This window comes from Andrena cerasifolii, chromosome 2 (genome assembly GCF_050908995.1).
Source record: "Andrena cerasifolii isolate SP2316 chromosome 2, iyAndCera1_principal, whole genome shotgun sequence".
Taxonomy (NCBI): domain Eukaryota; kingdom Metazoa; phylum Arthropoda; class Insecta; order Hymenoptera; family Andrenidae; genus Andrena; species Andrena cerasifolii.
The window spans coordinates 24,127,373-24,150,213 of record NC_135119.1 but is presented as its reverse complement, the minus strand read 5'-3'; the positions used below and the strand labels follow the sequence as shown (position 1 = coordinate 24,150,213).

The 22,841-nt window shown below is 45.4% G+C and overlaps 1 protein-coding gene across 1 annotated transcript in view; it reads left to right on the top strand.

The window, feature by feature from the left end:
- The window catches only part of Sty (sprouty signaling antagonist), a gene marked incomplete at its 5' end in the record, with an annotated part of 42,757 nt that overhangs the window by 10,765 nt on the left and 9,151 nt on the right, over window positions 1-22,841 (top strand). The window lies entirely within an intron of this gene.

Sequence of the window (22,841 nt, the reverse complement as noted above, 5' to 3'; positions counted from 1 at the left end):
AGCATCTCAGCATTCCTTCCTCGGCGATTCCCTCACGTGTCGCGAAATGAATCATCGCGTGTCTACTTCACTGAGCCCCCAAACCTGCGTCCCACCGTGTTCGCCAAACACCTCTGTCCCCAGGTTCAGTCACGTTTCCCTGAATCTTTGAACCCAGCCTCATCCAGACACGTTTCGAGCGGTGCTGCGTCCGTCTCTCCTTACGTAACGCGCTGCGACCGGGCAATCAGCGCGTCGCGAATCGGCCCGCGACGATCGTCCGCGCGAAGACGCTCGCTGTGTCCTTGAGCGACGTGTGCCCGGAATAATGAATCGATGGAGAACGAACAGAGTCGTAAAAGGAGCGGCCCGAGAGCAGCTCGCTGGCTGGTTTTCGATCATCGTCCGAGGCATCTCGGTCGCGCCTCCGTTCCGTCTGCCCGCTTCGAGGAAACGGTCCCGCCCTTCGATCGATCGCGGAACGGTCCCGACACCGCACCGCCGCGGAACAGAGCACGGAGTCGTCGGTGCATTCTTCGCCTCTTCCACGGAAAAATACCGGCGCCGCGAGCGATCATCGCCGAGGAAAAAAAATTCATCAAAGGCAAAGAGGGACGTTACGAAAGTTTCCGCCTGGGAGGCTCGCCGGGCGTCGTTCGGCGCGTTTCAATGACGGTCGCGGCGAATCCCGGTGCAAAGTCCACCCCGAGCATCGCCGGGAGTGGATTTCCCGCGGTCTCATTTGCAAATAAAAGTGGATACGTAGCGTCTCGAGTCCGGGGCGACTTGAACGCCCTTCGAGCTGTATATAAGGGAATTTTAAACGATTCTATACCGGGGACGCTGTCTCTGAGGATTTTAAGGGGGCACAGTAGGTTTTTCATACGCAAAATGAACAGCTGGAAAGGTGGGGTTTGTTGCAAATGAAAGATCCCTATACAAAATTATTAAAAGATTCTTTATTAAAAAACTAGCTATAATCGCTCCAAACAGTGATCTTTAATTTGCAACAAACCCTATCTCTCTAGTTTTTCATTTTCATATAGAAAAAAATTCACGAAGAAGGCTTAATTTTTAAAAAAAAAAAAGTACTATAGCAAACTCAAGGGACGCTCGAATTAATAACGCGAATAGTTGATTCACTCGATAAGCCATCGCGAGTGACCACCGATCACCGGGCCGATTTGAAATGCCGCGGCGGAATTATCATAGCCGGCTTCAGAGTGCGCAAGTGTTTCTAAACGACGTTGCGTTCCGCCTGCGGTCGTTCGGTCGCGACTTTACGCGGGCCTCGCATTGGGTAACAGATATTCATAATATGCTAACGATTGAGCGTGTTTCCGATTCGCCGAGCCTATCGACCTATCCCACTGCTGCGCATGCTTCGAGGAATCGCACTCGAATCTCTAATAAGAGACGTGACTTAAGTGCTTCTGAACCGATTCGAGCCTCCTTGGTATGTGCGAGTCGGGAGACCGTGGTTGCACCTAGCTGTTTTCGTTGCTTTACGTGGTCGGACGATCCTTCGCGTCGCATTGTACGCGAAACGTTGGTAGAGGCCTGTAATCGAGCTTTGCAAAGTGAATATAATTGCTGCAGTCACGGGTAAGTGGAGCAAGGTGTAGCGAGGGCCGTGGGCGGAGTTAGGGGAGGCTGGACTACGCATGCGCAGTGTTATGCTTGGTGGATTTTTAATTATAATTATACGTTTTTATTGATGATTGTTGGGGTTTTCACTGTTTTTTTTTTTTAGTGTATTGGGGAGTTTGAGGAATGGAATCGGTTGTGGATAGTCCGATCGCGTCCCTTGGCGGAGCAGAACTCTGTTCTCTCTCTGTTACTCTCTCCTCAGCACGAGAACACCGCCGCTACGCTATCTTGGTGTTTGCCAACCCCGTTATCTCTCGGTTCCTCCGTCTTTGATCGCCCCTCTCGCTTATTCTGTCGGCCCTGCGTTTGGTCTCTCTGTCGTTCGTATTCCACCCTCCCTGTTCGTCATCGTTTCATCAACTCTGCTCCTGCCCGACCACCGAACGCAATCTACGATCATCGTTATGTGCTGTCGCGTCACATCCGGCCTGGCCGATCGCCCCTCGGCCGCCCCCCTCGTCGATCACGATGCTCTTCTCTTTTCGGTCTTCCCGCTGGGTCGCTGCCTCTTCGATCCGCGCAATCCAGCCTGCCGACCATCACCGTTTCGTTCTGATCTTCTCTGTGTGGTGAATTCTACTTGCGGGTGATGCTGGGGGGTTGGAGTTGAGCTGGGGCTTGGGAATGTTTGAGCGAATGGGCTGGGAAGTCGATTGGCAGAGATGACGATTTGCGGAGGAGTAGATAAGTATGCTGAGAAGTAGATTTGGTCAGAAGTCGGTGTGCTGAGGAATTTATTTGCTTAGAAATCGATTTGCGGAGAAATTAATTTGCTTAGATTTGCTGAGAAGTCGATTTCCTGAGAAGTAGATTCGCTGAGGAATAGATTTACTGAAAAGTAGATTTCCTGAGAAATTAATTTGCTTAGATTTGCTGCGAAGTGGATTTCCTGAGGAATAGATTTACTGAAAAGTAGATTTGCTGAGAAATTAATTTGCTTAGACTTGCTGCGAAGTGGATTTCCTGAGGAATAGATTTACTGAAAAGTAGATTTGCTGAGAAATTAATTTGCTTAGATTTGCTGCGAAGTGGATTTCCTGAGGAATAGATTTACTGAAAAGTAGATTTGCTGAGAAATTAATTTGCTTAGATTTGCTGCGAAGTGGATTTCCTGAGGAATAGATTTACTGAAAAGTAGATTTGCTGAGAAATTAATTTGTTTAGATTTGCTGAGAAGTGGATTTCCTGAGGAATAGATTTACTGAAAAGTAGATTTGCTGAGAAATTAATTTGCTTAGATTTGCTGGGAAGTCGATTTGCTGAGAAGTAGATTCGCCGAGGAATAGATTTACTGAAAAGGAGATTTGCTGAGAAGTCGATTTGCTGGGAAATTGATTTGCTGAGGAGTTGATTGGCTGCGAAGTAGATTTGCTGAGAAGTGGATTTTCTGAGAAGTCTGCTGGAAATATCAGAAATGGGGTATTTAAATTTAGAGGTACTAGGTACTTTGGGAAGATTTTAACAAAGATGGTAGGGTGTCCCACGTGAGATGTTGCAAGCTTTTCCCCCTGAAGCAATTTTATAGATTGTAGCAACAAAATTTTCATTGTATCATCTTAGGTACTCTGTCACATAGTATTATTCAGTATATCTACTATTATCAACCCCTCTGAGACTTCCACAAGCAATAGTCTCTTATTGTATCCAACAAATAATGAAAAGAATTCTAAAATTCAAAATATTCTTAAACCATCACTCTTCCACCGTTCAAAGAATCTTCCAAACTACCCAACTCGAAACTACCCCCCCAACCAATTCGAAAACCACCCTCTCCCCACCTCCACCTTCTTCTTGCTCTTCCCCATTCGAAACCTTCCTCCTTCCTGTTTCCCCCGTCCCCATTCCACCCCTTTCTGTCAGAAACAAATGAACGCACACACGCGTCTCGAGTTCATCGTCTCCTCCCCCCTCCACCTCAGCCCCCCTCCGTCGAAAATTACACGTTGGTGAGATCGAAGCGGTTTATTGCTACGGGGGTATCGTGTGTCGCGATCGTCTCGCGGAGATCCACCGGAAGTGGCAGGGTGCGACGACACGAGAGGCTGTGATTGGCGAGCAGGGGATTCGATTCGGTTCAGGGTTCAACAGATCGGCCTCTCGGGCGAATTGTTATTTATTACCAGCGGGGCCCGGCCGCAGTGACACACGAGCGCGTCGACTTTTACTGCGGGCCGCGAATTATGCGCGCATAAACGAACCGTGAACGATCGATTGCGCAATACGGCGACGCAGAAGACGTCCCCCGGGCTCCTTCGATCTCTGCCTATGGAAACGGGGCGCGCTCGGGGCCCGTTAATGCCTTTTCCGTCGAAGCAGGTCACACGATATTTATAATTAACCCATCGCCTGCCGCGATCCCCAAATGGGCATCGACGGGGGCCAATAAATGTTTCCCCGATGAAATACCGATCAAGATTTCCCAGAATGAGCGTCACTGATTGGGTGAAAGGTGCTTGCGTGGGAGCGAGTACCCAAGGGTGGTGAATTCGCAACAGAGCTCTATTTAAGAATCCTCAGAAAACTTGCACAAACATCCTCGAAGACTAACGCGAACTTCAGAGAATTCTTCGAGAGTGAGGTCCCCAGTGCGCATGCGCAGGACGTGGTGGGGGAAGTGGGCGGAGCCGTGGCACCTTTCACGTCGCCGCACGAATCCTCTAGCGATACCTAACCTCTAAATTCATAGTTGCGCAATGAAACGCACCTTCTGCTTGCGCATGCGCGTTCGAAACATCGCTATTGCTCGCTAACACCTATTTTCTGCACACCATCACACTATTTCCCACAGTAGCGGCGCACAGTAGCACGGTGACTGCCGAGGACGTTAATTAATTCATCGACCGATCGATCGATAGGAGCCGCGGATATCGCGGAGTGGCATTTAAAGAAAAAGGGGCAGCCGATTTTGTCGGTGTTTCGAAAGAGTTTTTCTGCGCTCTCTCCGGCAGGCTGACCCACATGGCTGCACTCCTCTATCGCGTGGAACGGCGCACTCCTTATCAGCCAGAACACTTTTACGAATTGCCGCGATAAAGGCCAGACCGCGGCTATGACAGCGATACATGGCCGGGGAATCGAGGTGCGCGACCTCTGCGCCGAGTTAAGAACGAGAACCACGCGTTTCACTGTTTTTCCTTTTGCTCCTCGCCTCCTCTTCGACGTCTTCTTCTTCTTCTTCGCCGTGGCCTGTCTCCTTGCTCTTTTATTTCTCGCCGTTTCGTTTTCCTAGCGAGCCCTCGCATGCACGTGGACGGGAGGAGGCGATACCTTGCTGGGGCCCACCTTTGGAAGTCAGTCGATGCGAGTCTCGAGAGGTTGCGGGCATGGTGGGAGATTCTTTGAGGGTTGAATTCGTTTCTGATTAAATGTTTGATAGTGGTCAGGTGTGTGCTTCGTGTTGAAGTGTACCATTTTGCAGACTTTCCGTTGCTGCACATTTGAAGACAGTGGGGCCCTTGCATTTTATTTTTATTTATTTATTTATAAACAGGAAAATCCTATTAGTGTACAAAGAATATAAGTAGTAGTGGCGAAAGAAGCGATTTTCAGAGGATTTACCTGTACTATCTTCTTTTTCATCCTGAACGGTGCTATATAGTGGTGGTGAAAAAAGGGTTTTTGTATTATTTTATTTTTTATTTATTATACTGAATATGCCTTTTATGTACACAAATTTACAAATTATTGTGAGGCAACGAGTATAAATGGAACTCCAAAAAAGTTGAGCGTGGTGTAGAGCATATTTAAACAGGTATTGGCTAACAAGGAAACATCCCGAACTCGGAAATTCAAAAAATTCTGAAACTTTGGGAATATGTAGGGAATTTCCTCCTGATTATAACGCAATTTTTGTTTGCTGCCCATATTCACTCTAAGGGGGTGTAATTGACCCCCGAAAATCCGGTTATTTTCCGATTTTGTGTTATAACTCGTGAGCTGTAAAATAATTTCTTCTCCAAACGCTAGATCTAATTAAAAGAAGTAACTTTTGACTTGAAACTTTTTTTCTATCTCTTACAGTTTGCGAGTTATAAAACAAAATCGGAAAATAGCCGAATTTTTAAGGGTTAATTTCACCCCCTTCGAGTGAAATTAGACAGCAAACAAAATTTGCGTTGTAATCAGGAGGAAATCCCCTACTTATTCACAAAGTTTCAGAATTTTTTGAATTTTCGGGTTCGGGATCTTCCCTTGTAAGTAATTATGTTGGTATTACTAATTTATTCTAAGCAGCCCTAAGTTTATAAAATCTAAATTGCAAGATACAATTCCTCCCAATGGAATTATTTTATTTCTGTTATTGTTCACAATTTAAACTACAAATACTTTTTGGATTTCCCAATTTTACTAACTTATATTTTACTCCTCTTTAATAATTTCACATTGTCGAGCTTAAGTATATTTTTAATATGTACTGGAGTTATTAGTGACTTTATTACATATTTGAAAAGCTGCTTTCGCATGTTTTCTCCAAAACCACTGAAAGTTGCCTTCGCGACACGTCATGTTCTAAAATAATTTCTAATGAAAATATAGGGAAAATAATTTTGCAGGAGTCTTCCAGACTGCGCGTTACCGGTTAAGGGGTCATGCTCAGTCAGAAGGTCGAAAAAGGGTGGTCTTTGGAAATTGTTTACTCAAAAGCTATAACACATTTCTCAAAAAATCTTTTTTCCTTTTAAGGATTGCATCTAGTACCGCGCATCGTAATTTTTTTATTTAAAAATATTTAACAATAACTAAGTTATTGTCCATCACTCGAAGCTTCTCTAAAAAAAGGCTTCTGCGGTGACAGTCGAAAGTCGATCACCTAAAATAAAAAATTCAAAAGAATTCACTTATTACATTATATTATCTAGTACTCGAACGAAGGATTTTTCGAAATATTGATTTGGCAAAAAATGGCTGATGTTTAAAGTAAAAGTTTCAATTTTTATCATAAATCGTGCCTGATTTTCGTCAATCACAAGAAAACTAAGCATCGGATAAAAAAATCCTTCGTTCAAATACTAGATAATATAATATAATAAGTAAATTCTTTTGAATTTTTTATTTTAGATGCTCGACTTTCGAGTAGTAGTGGTCACCGCAGAAGCCTTTTCTTTTACAGAACCTTCGAGTGATGGACAATAACTTGGTTATTGCTAAATATTTTTAAATAAAAAAATTACGATGCACGGTACTAGATGCAATGCTTAAAAGGAAAAAAGATTTTTTGAGAAATGTGCTATAGCTTTTGAGTAAAAAATTCCCAAAGACCGCCCTTTTTTCGGCCTTCTGACTGAGCATGACCCCTTAATTGTTAAAACGATCGAACATTGCAAGACGCCTGAAAGAGCTACATATCCGAGGCTATAATGGCCCCCTATTCCGTAGCCCGGTGAAAATTCGTAGGTACTCCCGCGGCAAGCCTCCATTCGCTCTCCCTTTTTCTTTTTCCCACTGCTCGCGTGGCTCGTCACCGCTCCTACGCTTGCCCGTTCTTTAACTCTCCTCTGGCCGTCCTTGAAGAGAAGGGAAGGGAACGTTGACCCCCTCGACCGTCCATCTGTCTGCTTGTCCGTCCGTCCATCCTCTTCGTTCGCCCGTACGTACGGCCGCTCGAACGTGGTTTCATTCAGAATGCGTTGCCAGCGAGATCGACGTTGATATATACCGAGACGAGGAATGATGCTGCAGAACATGGAACAACACCAACACTCCTCAGCCTTACCTTTCCCCCTACGATACACCGCGACTCGGACGTCCCATTGGGGCCCTCGAGAAGTATGGAGTACAGGGACCATTTCTGCGCTGGGGACATCAAGGGAACAGTGCCGAGAAAATTTCGGTCGCGACACTTTTATGTCGGATTTCAATTTATTAGCGAGAATTGAAGAGTGGTGGAGGAAAATGTTCTACGTGACGATGGTAATTTGCTCCGAATTAATAATTCTAAAAAATTTAAAAAGGAAAAAAGATTTTTTGAGAAATGTGTTATAGCTTTTGAGTAAATGACAAATGAAACTCTGTGCACTTCCCTTAGGTCTTCGCAAAAATTACCCACTAAGAATTCAGCTAAATTTAACCACAAATATTAGTAGCACAATTGTTTTTTACCCATTGAGAATTCAGCTAAATTTAACCACAAATAGTAGTAGCACAATTAGTAGTAATTGCATTACCACTGTAACTCATCCATTAATGGCAATTGAAATTAGGTGTACACCTCTCATAGGTCTCTGCAATCCTCACAAAAATCACCCACCTAAACAGATACAGTCGTATCATAATTCCTTCCCAGCAATTTTGAATTCACAGGAATACATTCCAAATTGCATTACTACTCGTGCACTAATCTATATACATAAATCCCAAATACCACTGACTGACTCACTGACTCATCACGATTTTTCTGGAACCACTGATCCTATGACCCTGAAATTTGGTGGGTGGGTTCCTCACAACCCCTAGGTGCTCGCTAAGAAATCTTTTTAAAAACCCCCTCCCCTTCAGCGAAAAAAACATACTTAACCCTGGGCAACGCCGGGAACTTAAAGCTAGTAACGAATAACATTAGTACACCTCCCCTAGGCCTTTACAAACCTCGCAAAAATCACCACCTAAAAATCCACCTACACTTACCCCAAAACAGTAGATAGTATATAACACAATCCTTGCACAAATTTCAAACTAAAATTATATTCATGTTAAGAGGATCAATCTAGACAACAATTTGCCCTGATTAATTATTAGGTACCTATCTGCGATGTCAACGTCTTACAATTAACGGCTTTATTGCAACTTTTTTTATTATAGAATATAATGGACTTGGGCACCTTCAAATTTTATAATGAATCTGGTTGTTAATTTTGGAACTGGCCTAACTCCATTCTTGATAAGAAAACGCATATTATTCACTTAATAATTGCCACTATTTTAATAGGAACTATAAATTTAACATCCTTAGATATACTTAAGCAGTATGACTCATTAGTATCCTATACGTATATTTTTAAATTCATTGAAACGCAAACCCTTAAATATCTCGATTTGAAGATAAATGGACTTAGGCCACTTTCAAAATAAATGGCTCATATAATAATAATAAAAATTGGCGGAAAAAATTCCACTTATACAGAGAAAAGAAATTACAATAAAGCTCTTAAGTATAAAGCGTTGACATCGCAGATAGGCACCTAATAATTAATCAGGGCAAATAATTATTATAATAATAATTCCATCTTCAACATCAGATCCCCCAAACCCTTCACATTCTCTTCCGACCAGTGCTCTCCCAGCCGATTACACTATCTCCCACCGCGCGTCTCACCTCCCTCCCCTAGTTCCACTGGGCCTCGCGTCGCGCTCGGGCCCATCGCTACCGTCCGCGGCTCCCTTAACGAGAGAAATTTCTTCGCGGCTCGGATGGATATCGCGTGTGGCGCATGTAGGCCGGGGTAATATGTTTACGCGCGTGAAACAGAGGTTTCCGGCGCGGCCCCGCGCTCCTCGTCGCCGCGCGCGTACACACGTCGAAAATAGTTTTTGAAGGTGTGCAGGGGGGCCAGGCCGCTCCGCGAGGCACACACGCGCGCCCCGCGCCGCCGAGGGGGGGGGAGAGGGGCCGTGTGGGCCGTGCGTGGGCTCGTATTTATATGGACGCACGCGAATACGTAAACTTGCGCGTACGTGACCGCGCATTCGGTATCCGGATTTCTCTCCCCGTTGGATAATCGGGCCCCCAGCCGTCTCCGCCGCGAAATATTCGACCCGTCGCCTCGTATTTCGTCGACTCCGCGACGGGCCCCGCGTCGCTCTCTGTCATTACTTTGCATTTTTAATTCGCCACGCGGACGAGTCTACGAGCGTTCGCTTTTGGGGATGGGTTGCTGCTTTCGAGCTGGATTTCAGTGTTCTTTGGGACTTATTGGGCCTGGAATTTCTGGGGACTCTTGATGGCGGCTTGTTTGAATTGTGGGGAATTTTTTAATGCTCTCTGAAGTGTAATGCGGAGGGGGCTTCGATACATGTTCACTGAAAGAAGACAGTTAGAGAGGGAGGTGTGATTTTTTGTAGGTTTTTTTTTAAGGTAATCGCTTACGATTTTTTGTTTTTGAGGGAGGTATAGCAGTTTTTAATGGATTGGAGGAGGATGAAAAATGGGTATTTGTATTTTATTTATATTATAAATGGTATGTTTATATTTTTTAACTTTCGCGATCGTTTTGGTACTCGTTTTCGTCCATTGATTATTGAGAAAATTTGACAAATTTAATGTCACTGGTTTCGACTTGAATTTCTTCGTAATTTAAGCATTAATGAGACGCGTGAGTTTATTAAGGAAAAAAGGAGACTATGGCCTGACAACAGGAAAACTGTCGTGTTGACAATAACTTCCGATCTATTTAGCTTGCAGTCTTATCACTTTCACGCGACTTCAAATGCAACGAAAGCACTCAAGTGTCGCAGCCTTTGAAACCGTTTGATTAACCGAAAGAAGTCGACTGTCTGGTTCTGTCCACCGATTGGCTGGAATAATTGAAATTCCGCTGCACTTGGGGTATCAACATTCAAGCAGACGAAGCTGGAATAAAATGGTGTCTCCTGAACACTCGCAATCAGAATATTTCCAGCCAGCAAATGATTTCACGTAACGCGAATGTGGTAATACCGGCTATAAATTTCCATTCCGCGAGTATCGCGCGCGCGATCACGCTGAAATTGCTAATGAACTTTTCTCCGGGGCCCTGACGCGTGTTGGGGAAAATCGTGAGTGGGAGAAAATTATACGAGCAGAAAACGAGCTTCTAACTTGAAGATTTCACCTCTTCGAGTGCTAAAAATTAATGCTCCCGATAAATTAGTGAAGATAGTAACTTTGGAAAGAATATTAAATTTAGTAAACCAAAAGGGAGCGTGGGAGGAAGGAGAAACTTGAATTTTTATACAATCTCTGGCTAATAAACATAATATGACGCAACGGACAATTAAAAAGTGATAGTCTTTTATTATATAAAAAAAAATTGTTTCTGATTTCTGGCATATACTGTTAATATTTTTAAACGATACTTCTAAAATCTTCTTTCTCTTTATAAATTCGTAATCTTGATTCCACTAGATAAAAGATTTGATCGATCGATTGATTGATCGTCGCACGGTATTGGATTGCGACGAGGCTACTTTCGCTAACGCGCGCGTAAAACGCTCCGTCGACGAGTGCGAAGGAACGAGCAGCTCGAAGCACCCAAGACGACGACGAGTGGGTGGTTGGGCGAAGATATCCCGGCCATATGGTGTCCACATTCCATTTCTCGTGTGCCAGCTCTGCCCAGCAGCCAGTGAACCTCCCGCCTCGCGTAACGCGTGTAATTCTGCGTCTACGCCGAGGGGGGAAAAAAAGCATCGTTGCTTTGACAGTAACCCACCAGTTTTTGCTGGTAACCCCGTCGATTCCTCGAGTAGCCCCCGGCCACCAGACGCGGCTGCCACCGATCTACAGGATTTTGTTAGAACATTTCGAGGAAGTCGAGCCGTTCGGGGTTCTAATCCTTGGAAGTTCCATAGATGGGGCTTTTGATGTTTTCAAGTTTCGTCTTTGGAGTTCCCATCTTTGGAGTTCCAAACTTTGAATATCCAAACTTTAGAGTTCTAAGTTGTAGAGTTCCAAATTTTAGAGTTCTAAACTTTAAATTTCGAAACATTAGAGTTCTAAGCTTTAGAGTTCTAAGCTTTAGACTTCTAAGCTTCAGAGTTCCAAATTTTAGAGTTTTCATCTTTTGAAGTTCCAAACTTTGGACTTTCCATCATTAGAGTTCCCATCTTTGGAGTTCCAAACTTTGGATATCCAAACTTTAGAGTTCTAAGCTTTAGAGTTCTAAGCTTTACAGTTCTAAGCTTTAGAGTTCTAAGCTTTACAGTTCTAAGCTTTAGAGTTCTAAGCTTTACAGTTCTAAGCTTTACAGTTCTAAGCTTTAGAGTTCTAAGCTTTACAGTTCTAAGCTTTAGAGTTCTAAGCTTTACAGTTCTAAGCTTTACAGTTCTAAGCTTTAGAGTTCTAAGCTTTACAGTTCTAAGCTTTAGAGTTCTAAGCTTTAGAGTTCTAAGCTTTACAGTTCTAAGCTTTAGAGTTCAAAGCTTTACAGTTCTAAGCTTTAGAGTTCTAAGCTTTAGAGTTCCAAACTTTAGAGTCCCAAACTTTAGAGTTCCAAGCTTTAGAGTTCCCATCTTTTGAAGTTCCAAACTTTGGACTTTCCATCTTGGGAGTTTCAAACTTCGAAGCTTGCATCTTTGGAGTTGAAAACGACAGAGTTCCTATTTTTAAATTCCCATAGTTGGAGGCTCAAACGTTCGGGGAACGACAACAATCGGTAGATAGCATAGCGGAAATATATGATTGATTATCTTCCTAAGGCGATCGGGTAGGTACCCGTAAGGTTAATCACCGTCGTAAATCATACAAAGCCGGCCTTTTCTTTCTCTGAAAACGCGATACCTCCCCGAACGATTTTATTGCGCTTTAAATTTGAAACCGATGCCGGGGATAAAGGTAGCAGGGCGTGCTGGTGTTGCAGGTACGGCGGGAACAGGTAACGCAAGGTGGCAGAAAACCGGAGACCGGGAAGGGAAGAACGGATCCTACGATATCCCCATTGTCTTCTCTTCCTCCCTTGCTATTGTGAGAAAATGACTAGATCCCCTCCTCTCGAGGGTTCCTCGAAATTTCTTTCTGCGACTCGGTGTCATCGTAAACGACCGTATCCATGCCTCTCCGAGGGGCTTCGCAGGCCCGAGACAAACGACCTAGGGATCGCTTACAGGGTTCGATATTCATAAAACTCGATTGTCTCTTTCACGAGGAACCGCTTGGCGCAGAAGTTGCTGCGAAAATTCTGTAAACTCGTCTCCTTATTTTTAACCTCGGCTAGTGAAGCAATTTTTTTTTATAATCTATTAACAACTAACCAAGTTCCTACGATTCGTTAAGATTCAATTTTTAATTACCATGTTTCATAAATTAAATTCGACTTTCCTCTTAGCTACAGAAACTTTTTTTTTTGGAATTGCTTCTGTCATAGAAGCAATCTTTCATTAAAGACTGGCTACCCTAGTAGTTCATGGTCAGTAATGCTACTATTCTTTAGGATTAAGTCTACACTTGCATTCCAATTAAATATGTACTTATCTTCCCTCGTCATTTTTCTTTGTATAATTATCTATTGCAACGAGAATATTCTGAAAATGATTCCTATAAGTTCCTTAAGTCATTACACCCGACCATGGTAACTTTTTGAAGCTCATCCCAGTTATTACAAACTTTGAAGCTCCCATCTATGGAGTTCTAAATGTTGAAGTTCCCATCTTTGGAGTTCCAAACTTTAGACTTCCCATCTGTGGAGTTCCAGACTTTAAAGCTCCCATCTTTGGAGCTCCAAAAATTGAAGCACCCATCTTTGGAGTTTCTATCTTTGGAGATCTCATCTTTGGAGTTCCAAACTTTAGACTTCCCATCTGTGGAGTTCCAGACTTTAACGCTCCCATCTTGGGAGCTCCAAACATTGAAGCACCCATCTTTGGAGTTTCTATCTTTGGAGATCTCATCTTTGGAGTTCCAAACTTTAGACTTCCCATCTGTGGAGTTCCAGACTTTAACGCTCCCATCTTTGGAGCTCCAAACATTGAAGCACCCATCTTTGGAGTTTCTATCTTTGGAGATCTCATCTTTGGAGTTCCAAACTTTAGACTTCCCATCTGTGGAGTTCCAGACTTTAACGCTCCCATCTTTGGAGCTCCAAACATTGAAGCACCCATCTTTGGAGTTTCTATCTTTGGAGATCTCATCTTTGGAGTTCCAAACTTTAGACTTCCCATCTGTGGAGTTCCAGACTTTAACGCTCCCATCTTTGGAGCTCCAAACATTGAAGCACCCATCTTTGGAGTTTCTGTCTTTGGAAATCTCATCTTTGGAGCTCCAAACTTTAGACTTCCCATCTTTAGAGACACTAACTTTAAAACTCCCATCTTCACTTATACCAAAAGGATTGATCCACGTTACATAACAATTAATTTCTCGCTTTTCATAACTACTCCGACCACTTTGTCACGAACGATAGTAACCGAAACAGTAGCTACCAACGACGCGTTGCGCTGGGAAGTCGAACACGGTGGCCGACAAACATCTGTCGCGCCGTTTTCGCTGCGTGGGGCGCGCGCGTTCCCTGTCGGACGTGACAAAAAGCCGCAACATCCTGGAAAACGACGCCACAAATTAATACGCGCTTCTTCATTTCCTTATTATCGCTGCCCACGTAGTAGCCTGTTATTTTGCATCGCACCCAAGCGCACCGCGCCCCTACCCCTCTTCATATATTTACTCCAAACGCTTTTTCCTTTTCTGTACTTGAAGCAAGATAAAGAGCTAGAATTGCCGTGGCAGAGTGAGAGAGAAGGGTATGAACGAACGGATCGGTAAATAAAGGTCTATCGCCGGCCACGGTGTTAGAGCCTTGACTTTGTCGCGAAATAGACATCCCCGTTCAAAAGATAGCAGCGCGCTGGTTTTGCGGCGCGTCGTGAGACCACTATAGCAGCCCCCGGTTAGACTCGCGCGATCTTGACACAGCGAGAAGCAGAATTCTCATTAAAATAACTTCACGGAGCGCCTCTAATTTTACCTTAGCGCGCGTGGACGAGCCTCGCGCGGCACGGCACGCTGAAAGAAAAATATTTTGGATCACTGTCAACTCCTCTCCCCTTCTCTCTTTCACCGCGTAACGCCGGCTTTCACTGTTTTCCGCCACGGTTTCGGTTGCCTGAAGCGCGGCGTTGAACGAAGAAGGCCTTGTTCCACGGGTGATTGCCTGAAAGCAGCCAAGGAGCTTTTCCCCGCGGTCCCATTGTGTAATTGGCTTGGCTCGAGGCACGCGAGCCGCGTCTACCCTCTCGAGAATCGGAAACGCTCGAAATAAACCGTGGCCGCTTTGACGCGCTCGCTGACTCGCCGCGCGTACGCGCCGCTCGTTCTCGCGAGCGTGGCCAGTTCTTCGCTATTAGTCGAGCGCGCCCGACTTCGGTCGCCGCGCCGTTCGCAATAAGAGGAGCTTCTGTGGATTCGTGGTCCTCTCCTCGGGATTGTTTCTTGTTTCTTGTGGAAGAATGCGAACGGGGCGGGCATCTGTAGAGTGTGACTCGGGTTAAAGTGGGCTAGAATATGCGGGTATTTGGATACTTACGTGTTTCAGTATTACGGTATTCGAGGATTTGGAAAGAGGGGTTCTCGGATTATTAGATAGCGCGGGATGCGAGTACTCGGGTACTTAAGTATTCGGGCACGTGAGTACTTGGATAGTTAGGTACTTGAGTACTCGAGTACTTGGGTGTTTAGGTATTTGAGTACTCGACTACTTGGGTGTTTAGATATTTGAGTACTCGAGTACTTGGGTATTTAGGTATTTGAGTATTCGAGTACTTGGGTATTTAGGTATTTGAGTACTCGAGTACTTGGGTGTTTAGGTATTTGAGTACTCGAGTACTTGGGTGTTTAGGTATTTGAGTACTCGAGTACTTGGGTATTTAGGTATTTGAGTACTCGAGTACTTGGGTATTTAGGTATTTGAGTACTCGAGTACTTTAGTATTTATGTATTTGAGTACTCGAGTACTTGGTTATTTAGGTATTTGAGTACTCGAGTACTTGGGTATTTAGGTATTTGAGTACTCGAGTACTCGGGTATTTAGGTATTTGAATACTCGGAAATTTAGGTATTGGAGCGCGCGGGTATTCGGATACTTCGGTACTTGAGTATTTGAGTACTCGGAAATTTAATTATTGGAGTACTTAGGTTCTTTGATACTTAAGTATTGGGGCACGCAAATTTCCAATACTGAGGTATTTGGGTATTTGAGTACTCAGACATTTAGGTATCGGGGGCGCTGCTTCCTAACTCCAGTACTCGGCCATGCAGGCACTCATTCGCTAGTGTACTTTGACACCTAACAGCGAGATTACTTGAGTACCTCGAAATATCAATATCTGTGTGCTTAGCTAATTAGAAACATGGAGTCACAGGTACTCGAGTACTCCAATACTCGTGGTACTTGGATACCGAAACTCCTGAGTATTTAAATACACAGTGAAAAGTCTCCGCAAATGAAAGTGGAAGCCTGATCGCAAAGGTTTCCTTTCATCACCGTCCGTGGGTGTTGAATCGTTCTCGCCAGTATATCTCAGCCGCGGACTCGAATTGATTTTATATAGAAATTTCTTAGCGCACAGATGTTTGCTCGGAGGCGAGCCAAGCCCTCGTCAAAGTTTACTCGGCTGTTTGCTCGCTGCTCGCCCGCTTCGCTTAGCGTTCCCGCGCGCTTGTCTTTCTACGCTTCAGTAGCGTGCCGCCGAATTCGCGGGGCCCCGTTCAGAACACGCGAAACAGCCGATCCACTCCATCCTCCTTTCCGCATGGAAACGCTCCGCGATTGCTTCGACTCTCGCCACCAATTAATACCGTTGAAAATATGCGACGGAAAGTCCGCGCTCCGTAGAAGGTAACCACTCGAACACGAGCAACGAAGGAGATCGTGCCGCGTGGTTCGAGGCAATTGTCAGCGATAAGCTTTCGCGATACAGCGTGTGCAGTTCGACACGGTATCGCCTGCCGATGCGACGCGCGCGATACACCGAAAGAAATATTACACTTCGAACGAGCGATACCGACGCTTTTATCAGCGCTATTTAGTTTTCGTGCGGCACTGCGAGGACCGCGACCCGGAAGTGCAGTGTTACGCAACTATATGGGATCTATCGTTGACACACGATCGGCCAGGTCCGCGCTTGCCAGATAACGCACGGTGCGATTTGCTAAACGCTAACCCAACTGCTCGCGCGAGATCCCAGACAATTCCTATTCGCATGTGGCATGTTTATTTACACGATCCACTCTGAACTTTCCCGCACATTCCCCAACGCTCCTGCCCCCATCTAAACCTATCCCTCGTATTTTGAAATACAGTTCCGTAATAATATTCCCATAAGCAACCATTTCCCCACCCATTTCTCTATCAAAACCACCTCTAAAATACTTAAAAACTGCGATTCAGAATATTAATTCCCTGTCACATCACAGAGCCTTAAGGCAGGTTTAACAATACGCGACTGGACGACGTGACAGCATTCAAACACGATTTTCTCGAAAATGAGGCGCGATATTAAAAAAGTTTATTCTTTTTCGTCGACGCATTTACTCGTTACAAGTCGAAAAGCAAGAGTAACTTTTTCCGATATCACGCTTCGTTTCCGTGAAAATCGGCTTCGTAGTGTTTGAAAGCCTGCGTTTATCCGCTGAAAAATCCGCAGGGCTGGTTGTTACGCTACTGCAATCTGTCGTGCGGATGTGTGTCGGTGGTGGGGGGAACGGGGTGAGTGGGAGCGACGTGGCTAGTTGCGCGACTGAGTGAACGAACCAGAACGCTTTCTCGTCGGAGTGGAGCGGCGGAGGGGGGAAGGCCAGAGAAGGACGGCGCGCAGGCGCGAGCAAGAGAGAGGCAGCGGCGTAGAGCGAGAGGGGCAAGATGGTACGCGGTCGGACAGAGAGGGAGATGAATGAACGTGCGTACGCGGCAGAGGGAGAGAGAGAGAGAGAAACGCTGCGGCGACGGTCGACGGTGCGCGATGGGATGGAGAGAGACGGGCGATCGAATGAATGAACGGTGCACGACGAGGACAGAATTAATGAGTGGGATAAATATAGAAGCGTGTAACGCGGCAGAACGAGACAGCCTATCCCTCCCTCTCCGTCCATTCTCTATCCGCGCCCTCTCTCGTCTATTCCTTCGTTCGGCTCGGCTCGTTCGTTCGCCCGACTGGCTTGCGCCAGTGGCATCGAGCCGACGGCTGTTCGCCGTAGAGGCGAGGCCTGCACGAAACGGAACGAAAGGATGCCTCTCGTTCGACGCCGTAGTACGGTGCACGCTCGCGCAAACACTGGTACTGAATCAACGCCGCCGCGCGAACATGCTAGGCCAACTTATTGATAGTATAGTACGCCCGGCGAACTCATTCAGCCGTGATCGCGCGGAGCGCTGAAGTAGCCAGCTCTCTCGACTCGGCCGCGCAGCAGTTGCTGTGTCTAAAGGCGGATACTCAGCGGAGCGGTGTTTGGGCTCTTGTGGTAGGGCAGTGAGCGAGATACACGCGGAAGATTGACATCGCTGGAGTTAATAATTTATGGGTTATATAGCTAGTTTTCTATGTGCCGCGAGTTTAAGCCTCGTTCACACTAGTCAAGTTGTATTTCAAGGCAAGGAAGTCTACTTCGCTTAAAACTTGAAAGAAACTTGGAAGGATATTTCAAGTCAAGTGAAGAACTGGTTCACATTGGTAATGTAGTTTCAGGTTACTTCGATTCAAGCGATTTGAAGGCAAGTAACTTGATTAATGTGAACGCGGCTTAAGGGGGTATTGTACTGTGATATGCGATTTTTCTTACCTTCTTCGGGATTTTTTTTTATGGACTTAATGAAAGATTTCTATGCTGAACTTTCTACTGTAGATTTAGTGTACCTTGAAGTATGAATGAAAATTTTTTTTGGTTGAAAATATGAAATAAAGATGGCGCCACAGTCCACGAAAGCCGACCACCTCGAACAGAAATTCCGCGATTTGCTGCCATGATTCTGGTCGTTCTGTTCCTCTGAAACGAAAAAACCAGAAAGATTCTTAAATTATTCGGGCATGACTATCGCGGGTAGTAAATTCTCAAAATGGCTGCGATTTGAACATCCCAGTATCGACTTTTGCGATTTTTTACGTCTTTTTGGGGCTACAAAATTAAAAAAATTAAAAAAGAGAAATATTTTTGCCTAAATCTACTAGGGCTGATAGAGACACACCTGCTGAAGATGTGTGCACAAGATGGGCCCAATCGGTCAAGTAGAATTTCAGATATCTTGGCAAGAATTTTGAGAAAAATGCGTTTAAAGTTTTGCAAACAGTTCTAGTGAAGAAAATTCTACTTATAGATACAACTAATCTGCCACGCCTGGTCCATAGAGGACACCTTCCTCTACCTCAAGGAAGTCCCGGTGGGCCCGATTTGTCCTTTCTCCGGCTGTCACAGTAGAATACCCCCTTAATGAGGAGCAGAAATTCTGTTTTGTTAAAGATCGTCTTCAACCGCCACGGTGCCTTTTGCGGAGGCGCATATGAATGTTTCCACCGCTTTCCCAGCAACTATTTTTCTGTTATGGTCGTCCACGGTTGGGAATAACGGGTAGCTTAGCAATCGCGAAATCGATCGAGGATTTAGCGAGTATTGTTCGCGTATCTTGGTTTCCGTAGGGGGAATATGCGAATTGCTTTGTTTCGCCTTAGCACCGCGTTTACTTTACTTGGGATATGAATTTTTTCCGCGGTAGGTGTTCGACTTTCACAGGTTTTCCTTCCGTGCTAGAAATTAAACGGCGGAACAGCGAAATAAGCTACAAAGTGGCTCAGGAGGGGGCGGAAAGTCTAGTAATTACACTCGTCCAAAAAGAGGAAACGAAGCAGAATCAATTGGTTCCTTTTTAATTTTTCTAAAACACCCGGAGAATTTTTCTGAGCGAGAAATCATTCAAAATAAGGTCAAAATTAGGGTTCATACAAAAAAAAACAAATTTTTAATTCCTTTATTGCCAAAAACTACGGCTGAATCGGTTTTCGAATTTTTATACACAAAAAAATATAATTGAAACAGTAAACAAATATTTACACTTATTTAAGAAATTTTCAGATTTTTTTTAATATTTCTGGAATCACAAAAATATCCAAATAAGCCAAATAGAAACAAAGCTAAAATAACTCAGATCCACACAAAATTGTTTAATTAGTTAGATTATTAATTTATAATAATCTAACTAATTAAAGAATTTTGATAATTTTCAGATTTTTTTTAATATTTCTGGAATTACAAAAATATCCAAATAAGCCAAATAAAAACAAAACTAAAATAACTCAGATCCACACAAAATTCTTTAATTACTGTTCTGTTTTTAATGTTAAGTCAGAGCAATAATTTTATAAACAGTTTTTGCCGCAAGGTCCTCAGTTCTCCTTTAACTTATTGGAAATTTGTCAAAATGACTGTGAAAAATGATTTTCACTGCTTTCCGAGGGGCTGAGGTGGTTGCGAATGCCCGCACGTGCCAGAAAAAATAACCATCAAAATATTCTGTGCAACCAGCGCGAATGCGACCTTCGAGTCGACACTAACGGGAACACCCGTCACGATTGATTGCAACGACCGATCAATATTAACGACACAGCGACGTTTCAAATAATGGAGTAGGTACCGTAAACGTGTAGGTGAGAGATCGTGGCAGTATAGCCAAGCACGCGTGGCCGGTCGACTAAATATACCCGAAGAAAGATGCAACCCGATTACTTGATAAGCCTCGAGACTCCTCCAATTCAAAAACAGCATCGTTATCAAACCCTAACAGTACTCCATTCATCCATACGTTTTTCAATCCTGCATCTATCCAAAACGTTTTATCAACTTTAGCTGCTGGCAATTTAAACGCTCAGCACACGTCGCGTGCGGAACTCCTTTATTCGTACTTCTTGCGCATAGTCCTCGAACGCCCATGGGCGTTTTCCGCACACGCTGCGTACACTGACCAAACGCATATCTGCGTCCATATCATCCAAATGGTTAAAACCGCCACGTAACATTTCACCCAACCCCTTGTTACCTACACCACCCTTTCGCCCACTGTCTAAAGCAGTGATGAGCAACCCGCGGGCCGCGGTTGGCCCGCCAGCCGTTGACCTGCGGCCCGCCTGAACATCTGCGTATATCTTTTGAACTGTAAAAGATATCGAAATGAATTTTGCGCCAAAAAATAGAATAAAATTATCTTCTCCCAATATAATTATAATTTGCGTGTGAGCAACTGTCCTCGAGAATGAAAATTTTAAAAAGTGATCGTCGTAATCGACTCGCTGACGAACGATTAAATAATTGTATTACAGTAGCAGTTTTGAATACCGCATCAAATATTGAGAAGCTCGTTTATGAGAAACAGAAGCAAGCATCTCATTCAGTAAATTTCAATAGTTATTTAACTTCACTTAATTAAAAAAAATTATATTACAATATGTAGGTAGGTATATATTACTAACAAACAATAAATCAAATTTAGAAAAACGTTTTATTGTAAATCAATGTCAGAAACAATAAATTCATCCCATAAATTAAAATTCTTTGATTAGTACATTCATGTATTTAATATTGCGGCCGGCGTAGAGTAGTAGGTTTCCACTTGCGGCCCCCTTCGTACCAAAGGTTGCTCACCACTGCTCTAAAGTGCCTTTGGTGCAGGAAAAACACAAGAGTACGCTCGAAATTCGATCAATAACTCTCTCCGCGTGGTACCGAGAACTCCCCTGGCGTCCAGCAACGGACGTTCGAGTCTCCTCGTCGAAAACTTTCTACGTTACAAGCGTCCACGAGTTTCAGTACCTTTCAAAGTTCCCAAGAGCTTCTAAACTCGAGGAATACTCCACACCGACGCGACAGACGCGATTCGATACGCCCTGTGGCACCCACTCCCGCCTCACCGAAAAGAAATTCCCACACCGTGTGCATGCGTGCCGGTTGCGCGACGTGGAGCGACGTTCCGTCCGAGGAGAGCAAAGAAAAAAGGGAAGAAAATCGGCACGCAAGCATCGCTACCTCGAGGCGAGACGTCCGTCGGGCGTCACTGTCGCCGTGGCGACGCTGTCGGGCGGTATACACGGTGTGACGACATAGGTAATGTTTTCATTCAATCTAAAGCTTCAATGATAGCTTCCGCCCATTCATAAAAAGCTTCGTGTTGCGAACGAGTCGTTGGCCACGATATCGCCAGATGGCATACCGTGCACGGAACTCGACCGGCCCTCGTCCGTCCCCCCTCTCTCCCCTCCGCCGTTCCTCTCTCCGTGTCTCCGCTTCCCCTCGCCCGACTGTCGCCATTCATGGCTTCCTTCCCACCTTCTCTCTTCCTGCTTTCCCTCCTCCCTCCTCCGCCTCGTCCCACTGCCTCGCCGGTCGTTCCTTCTCTCCCTCCGTCCCCCACTACCGCGTCCTGCGTCCCGCTGGCGCCCCCACTCCGCGGCCCCCAGCGCGCCGTCCAATCCTCGCCGCGCTCCCCCCACCGTCCCGCCGCAACTCGGCAGCTCGACTCGCTCGCAGCGAGCCCGTTGTCAGTCGTTCGCCAGCCGTCGTCACGTTCGCTCCGGCTCGCTGACGTTTCCCTCCTATCGATCGGCGCCCATTCATCGCCCGTCGCGTGTCCGCGAGCCTCGCCTCGACCGTCGCCGTCGCTCCTCGCGCGATATCCTCCGGCGGATAAGACTACGCGTGCAGTCGCGCGCGCGCGCGCGCGCTCTTGGCGACAGAGGGCAACTCCGCTCGTGGCCAGTAGTGTTGGTGAACCGTTGGACCGTTCCTGGAGCGAAAGACTTCCGGCGGAAGCGCGGCGCAAGTTCGAACGGAAGCGCCCCCGTCGAGTGCGGTGGAGTCTTGTCGGCGGTGGATCCAGACCCCAGGAAGTATTAGCGGACGGGAAATGAGAGCGGGACGACGAGAGGGCGACGAGCAGCTGCCGTCCGGTGGAATTCGAGGACGTTCCTAGATCCGTTCGAACGGAATCGCCGTTCCGGAGCCGTGTCGCGTTGTGCTGTGCGCGTGCGCGAAACGAGAACGCCGGACACGCCTCCTACGAGGGATCACGTCGGCCCCGGCGTGGGCGAGCCCACGTTCTTTTCTGGATTTTCGCTAGTCCCATGAATTTTCAGTAAGTCCTCGCCGCGGCGGCTTCTCTATTTTTCATTGATTAGATTCCCTCGGCGGTGAGAGCGTTTATTTTCGGGGTGGGTGATGGGAGTTGGGTGGTATTCTCAGTGGAAGTTGGGAAATACGATTGCCCCGCGTATTTTCGAACTGGTGTGTATTTGCTGAAGTGAAAGATTGAAGGCTGAGCAGTTGTAAATTATTGTGACTTTGACAGTGGACATTGTTGGCTTGACGCTCCTGTATTTATTGTCGTTTCTTGAATGAACCAGGACTAAGATGGTACACCGCGTGCGGAAAACGCCACGTAGGCGTTCGATTTGTGTGGGTGATAAATGAGTCTATGGTATATCCGCACGGAGCGCAACGCTTATCTTTCGAATTCTAACGTTGGGGAAATTAATGGTGATGTCGTATAATT